At 42.4% G+C, this 6,184-nt stretch overlaps 1 long non-coding RNA gene across 1 annotated transcript; it reads right to left on the reverse strand.

Moving 5' to 3' along the window:
* Positions 1-2,163: 2,163 nt before the first annotated feature.
* LOC145408921 (uncharacterized) lies at positions 2,164-5,737 on the reverse strand. The gene is made up of 3 exons (XR_013899013.1): positions 5,710-5,737; positions 4,823-4,957; positions 2,164-2,178 (listed from the first exon to the last, which is right to left on the reverse strand). It is a non-coding gene; the product is annotated as an uncharacterized LOC145408921 (long non-coding RNA).
* Between the last annotated feature and the right edge of the window lie 447 nt (positions 5,738-6,184).

Here is a 6,184-nt window from a genome sequence, read left to right on the forward strand (position 1 = left end):
TTGCCCCCTTCACACCCCGTGGACTCTGTTCTCTGTTTGTGTACCTACTTCATCACACACACCTTGATGTACGCGAAGACATTCTCACCCTTCACCCCGACTTGCTTTCATTGTAATGCCCTGACACTGGGACAGTGATGGGAGAATTGGTATATATGTATGTATATGTATATATGTGTATGTATGTACTGTATATATATATGTGTGTATATATGTGTATGTTGGGTGGGGGGAGAGACAGGTTAGAGCTCCAGTTTTTTATACAGGTTAGAGCTTGAACTCTTGAATAATAAATAAAGAGATCAAGCTTTCACCTGCTTCCCTCTCCCACCCAACATTTCCACATGGTGCTGATTTCTTTAACCACCTTCATATTTTTTCTCTTTCTTGCTTGCCGGACCCGACCTCACTCCATCTGCGGGGGGAAAAGGAGGCGGGATGATGATGATGGTGATGCTTTTTGCTTTTCTGTCTGGTAGTGTCTTTCCCTCGATGATGTTAGAGTCAGTTATCATCATCATCATCATCATCATCACCAACATTTTAGTCATATCACCATCACCACAAACCATCATTTTGATCACCAGCATCGTCATCTTCATCACTAATAGTCATGTTATCATCACCACATACGTTTATCATCATCACCACCATAACCACAGTCACCATTAGGCCTTAAATCATATCACCATCACCACGAACGCTTTGCCAGTTTTCACCATCATTGTCACTATCAGCATACCAAAATCTAGGAAATCCCCCCCCTTCCCCTCCCCCCCCAAAAAAAAAAGGCATTGAAACCACGAAGGCTGCAGTGCATTATATTATGGCCAATACTTATATACCGGTATGTGCACACAAACTAAAAATTTATATCAGTATTCCACTATTAGGACTTCAGTAGCCAGGAATTTATATATTAGCAGAGGACAGTATACGAAAGATGAAGGTTAGGGGTCCTTCTGATGGTGTGAGAGAGACCCGTGAGAGAGAATTCTATATCTTCAAGGTAGAGGTAGTTCTGACTCTAACATATAAGCCTTTTTGTGTGTTTCGTTAGTGTTGGATTTTTTTTTCACTTGCTCTCAATGACCTTATTCATTTATTTATTTATTTATTTATTTGAGAGCCATATTGGTTTTGCAGTCCTTGAAGATTAAGGGTGTGAGCAGAGAGAGAGAGAGAGTGAGTTTGCTTAAAGAGGAGGTCGAATGAGAAAAGCATAAGAGTTCAGAAAAATGTGTAAACCACGATTTGAGAGAGAACCCCTGATAGAGGGGTTCAGATATCATACGTTCATTTAAGATCAGTTAATCCATTGCAGTCCGGGGTTCCTGAGGCTTCAGTGGGAGTTCAGAGGTTCAGACAAAGAGGATTGGGTTTGCCTGTTTGGCTTTAGAGGGTTCAATTGGAGAGTCGTTCATAGGTGCTCCAATTTGGGGTTCAGGTCTGGCTTGTTTGGTTGCTGGTTCGTTTGGTGGTTTATGTTGTGGTTCAGTTTCAGGTTCAGATGAGAGGTTGGTCTGGCAGGAAGGGTCAGGTGTGGGGGCTGGTGGTGGTTCATTTGAGGTGCTTCAGTTGATGCTTCAGGTGTGGGTTTAATTCGGTGTGTTTGGTCGTGGGTTCACATGTGGTGGTTCAGTCGTACATGCTTCGGGTTTGGCTTCATGTGTCATATGGGGTTCAGGGTTTTAGCAGTCAGGTGTGGTTGTTGTTGTGGTGGAGTTGGTGGGTGGTGGTGTGGTTGTTGTGGTGGAGTTGGTGGGTGGTGGTGTGGTTGTTGTTGTTGTGGTGGTGGTGGGTGGTGTTGTGGTTGTTGTTGTGGTGGTTGTTGATGTGGTGGTGGTGGTTGTTGATGTGGTGGTGGTGGTGGTTGGTGGTGTGGTTGTTGTTGTGGTGGATGGTGGTGTGGTTGTTGATGTGGTGGTGGGGCAGGTGGGGGTGGTTGTTGATGTGGTGGTGGGGCAGGCGGTGGTGGTTGTTGATGTGGTGGTGGTGGTGGGGCAGGCGGTGGTGGTTGTTGATGTGGTTGTTGTTGTTGTGTTGGGGCATGGCTTCGGACGACACCACGCGTAACACCTGGCTCCCTTTTTATTTTTAGTTGCGTCACTCTTGAAAATGAGTTTAATCCAGCCTGTTGGGGTGTTGTAGGCTGGTGGTCCCTTCTTTCCACAGTACCTGGGTGATGGCAGGGTGATTAGTTGTACAGTTGACTCACCTGCACAAGTCCTTTCACCTTTCTTGCATTTCTTTATCCATCAGTCTATAGCCACATGCCTTCACCTCCATGTCGCCCTTTCCCCGACCAGTTTGCTGCCCTCCCCCCAACCTACACCTATTCTCTCTCATATCCCTCTCCATTCCATCTTTCTCAGGTCTCCTCTCCTCCTCCACTTCCACCTCACATATGTTCTCGCCTAGTTAGTCTCTCACTCCAACCTGCATCTCCCTCTTACATAATGCCTCCACTTCATCCTTGCTTCTCATCTTCGGGTCTCCCCTCCTCTCCCCCATTCACCTTACCTGCATTCTCCTAGTTAGTCTTTCACTCACCACACTAATTTTTGAAGTCCATAGAAGGAGAAACAGAAGTGATGTGACCATGGATGGCTTGGGTCCGTCATCATTATGTCTTGCCATTTTAAACATGATTTGGTGCCACGTCCACAGTTAATACAATAAATGGATAAATAAATAGGTAGGTACATAAACTGATAGATAAACAAATAAGTAAAGAAGCTGCCATGTACAGGTCCTTTGATAAACATGAATCAGTTGGTATTTCCTTGCCTTTGTGTTGAATTCCTTGCCTTTGTGTTGAATTCCTTGCCTTTGTGTTGAATTTCTTACCTTTGTGTTGAATTTCTTACCTTTGTGTTGAATTCCTTGCCTTTGTGTTGAATTCCTTGCCTTTGTGTTGAATTTCTTACCTTTGTGTTGAATTCCTTGCCTTTGTGTTGACTTCCTTGCCTTTGTGTTGGCTTCCTTGCCTTTGTGTTGAATTCCTTGCCTTTGTGTTGGCTTCCTTGCCTTTGTGTTGAATTCCTTGCCTTTGTGTTGAATTCCTTGCCTTTGTGTTGACTTCCTTGCCTTTGTGTTGAATTCCTTGCCTTTGTGTTGACTTCCTTGCCTTTGTGTTGAATTCCTTGCCTTTGTGTTGAATTCCTTGCCTTTGTGTTGAATTTCTTTTGGAACATGTTCTTGACCCGTATTCTCGTAGGGTAAGGAAGCTCCCTAACATCTCCTCCTAAGTGATTTATTTTGTTTATTACTCCCTGCTATCTTCTTCGGTGTCTTTTAATCATGCCAGTACTGCCACTTTCTGCATAAATGACATACAAATGGATATTTACCAGCCATATTAAAAAATAAGTAGCTGAGGAAGAGGTGCTAGGGAGCTTCCTCAACCGACGAGAATCCCGAGCCTTGCCTTAGGGTGGGGCCAAGTGTCGCCTGGTGGTCTAGTGGGTTAAGGTGTCCAGCTGCATGTGGCTCATGAGAGTTTAATCTGAGGGCTGGTTATTGCCCACCTAATGCCACTCATGGAATAGTGACTGGTCACGGGCTTCAGATACCTGACGTGAATAATTTGTGCTCCTGAATGGGGGGATAAAGTGTTGATTATTTTTTTCCATCCATCCATCCATCATCTAATCCTACGTTGCCCCATGAGGAGCGTAGGAGCTCTGGGCTAGGCATGTTGGTCCTGACATTTAAGATAAGATTGACCAGCCTCACTCATCCCTGAGTGGCATTACATGAGCAATCAACCCGAACCACCCCTTGGATATAAACCTTTACCGGCTCAATCCGATTGGAGCGCTCTGTTACCCACTAAACCACCAGGCACCAAAATTTGGTTATATGGTTACCACCCAACATAGTAAATGGTTTCCTGGTGTACAGGAAACCATTCGGCTTGTCACTCAGTGTAGAGTCACCCACAGGCAGAAGGAACAGCAAAGAATGAGTGAAAGTAATTTCTGCCTGTGGGTGATTTTTTTTTTTTTAATGCAAGGAAAAGGAACCAAAGGCCAGAAGCCCCCAAGATTATTCCCTCCAAGAAAATACAAAAATACGATTTTTTTTTTTTTATAAATAACAGAACGGAGGAAGGAAAAACAAATGAGTAAAAAAAAAATAATAATTCATACACCAGATTACTGGTGTCCTCATAAAATATCTGTAACAGTTGACTTGGACAGCTGTGGGTTGAAATTTGGAGGGAAACAACTCTGGGGAAGCGAGTTCCAGAGAGATGCAGTTCGGGGAATGAAAGAATTCTGATAGGCAGAAGTTCTGCAATATGGCAGAGTAGTTTCAAAATTCGTTCATTTGGATATGCCTGGACCCACCGCCTTTAAAAGACTAGAAGGTCATAGGCAGTAGGAAATACAGACAGGAAGACTGTCTCAGAGTTGACCCCTTGCATACATGAAGGACTGGCAGTAACAGTTAACTTTTGCATATGATTAGAGAGTTGGACAGAAAAGGATGGGTAATTTGTTGCTAGACGGGTGCTATGCGCCCGCCGTATTGGTGGAGGGATGCACGCAGACAGTTCAGAGGCGGAGTGACCATTGTAGCAGCGATAGAAAAAGGAAAAAGATGTGGATGGATTATTATTACTGGCCTGAAGGATGGAGCTAGGAGTTGAGGGGCGTGAAGGATGTATTGGTTGTGTGGTGGGCCAGTTCAGTTGACGTGTTTTTGATAGTACTTACACTTTTGTATCTTCTCTTGTTTCTAGTTCACACCATCTCGAGGTGGGAAAGATGATGTAGCCTAACCAAACCTAATGAACTGCTACTGTTTTGCTTACTTTTTAGACTTCTTCGCGTCTATCACAGCGAGTGAATCCTTTTTGCATTTTTTCGAATCTTCCAGCTCAAACACTTTGCAGAAGAAATACAGATAGGTTTTGTCAGGTGTGTCGCAGATCACGGTGTATTTGCAGCTGTGGAAGACATTGTGATAAGTAAAATGATGATAACAATATTACGAAAGTGTAGGGATGGCACAGTGATGATGATGATTATGATAATAATAACAATAATAATAATAACTAATAATAATAATAATAATAATAACTAATAATAAAACTGATAATAATAATGGTACTACTACTACTACAACAACTACTACTACTACTACTGCAACTACTACTATTACTACTACTAATTATTATTATTATTACCGTATTATTATTATTACCGTATTATTATTATTATTATTATTATTATTATTATATCTATTGCCAGACACCATAATCCCGTAAGGGGTGGCCATTTGACTTTGATTTATTTGTTTTAAGGGGAGGGGCACTAACCCTCCACCAACCCACTTTTGACACGTAGGGAGCACGTATGGTTTGGTTGTATGGTTACCACCCAGCATCGTAAATGGTTTCTTGGCTTACAGTAAACCATTTGGCATGTCACTCAGTGTAAAGCCACCTGTAAAGGAAGGAAGAGCGATAAGAAGTGACAGGAGAGATGGGAGAAATAGGAAGAGAGGAGGGCAGGCACAGAAAAAGAATGATAAAAGATAAGGAAGTAGTAGCCAGCACTGCATCCAGTGAGTGGATGATGGTCGCCACCACCTACCACCATTATTATTATTATTGTTATTATTATTATTATTATTATTATTCTATTATTATTATTATATTATTGTTTTTTTATTATTATTAATACTGTAATAACTCACCATTCATTGCCATTCTAGGTCGGGTAGCCGGGTGTATCAGTTTGCACAATAAAAATAATAATAATAATCATCATCATCATCCGGACCTCCTTTCCCACCCAGGGGCAGGCTGAGGAATAGCAGTGTCCAGACAGCCCAAATTTGCCCAATCCATCTGGTCCTCATCTCCATGGGTTAATAATCTACCACCTGCATCCTTCACACCATCACATTTCTTTCCGCTTTCACTTCTACATTTCGGCACCTTTTTCCAGAATAACTTCCTATTTTCAGAGTAGTTCGCATTCATTTTTCCTCCTAGATCATCATTTACCTCCATTGTCCTCTTCACTAGTCTCTTTACGTGCTTCTTGCTCTCAGTATACTCAGTGCATATTTCAGCTGAACCCCTAGCCTGTAACTACTTTAGCCACTTCTTGCTCATTTCTTCCATTGCTCTCATGATGATAATTATAATAATAATAAAAATGAGGTT

This window comes from Coenobita brevimanus, chromosome 79, assembly GCF_032717465.1.
Source record: "Coenobita brevimanus isolate Jiangsu-jjx chromosome 79, ASM3271746v2, whole genome shotgun sequence".
NCBI lineage: Eukaryota > Metazoa > Arthropoda > Malacostraca > Decapoda > Coenobitidae > Coenobita > Coenobita brevimanus.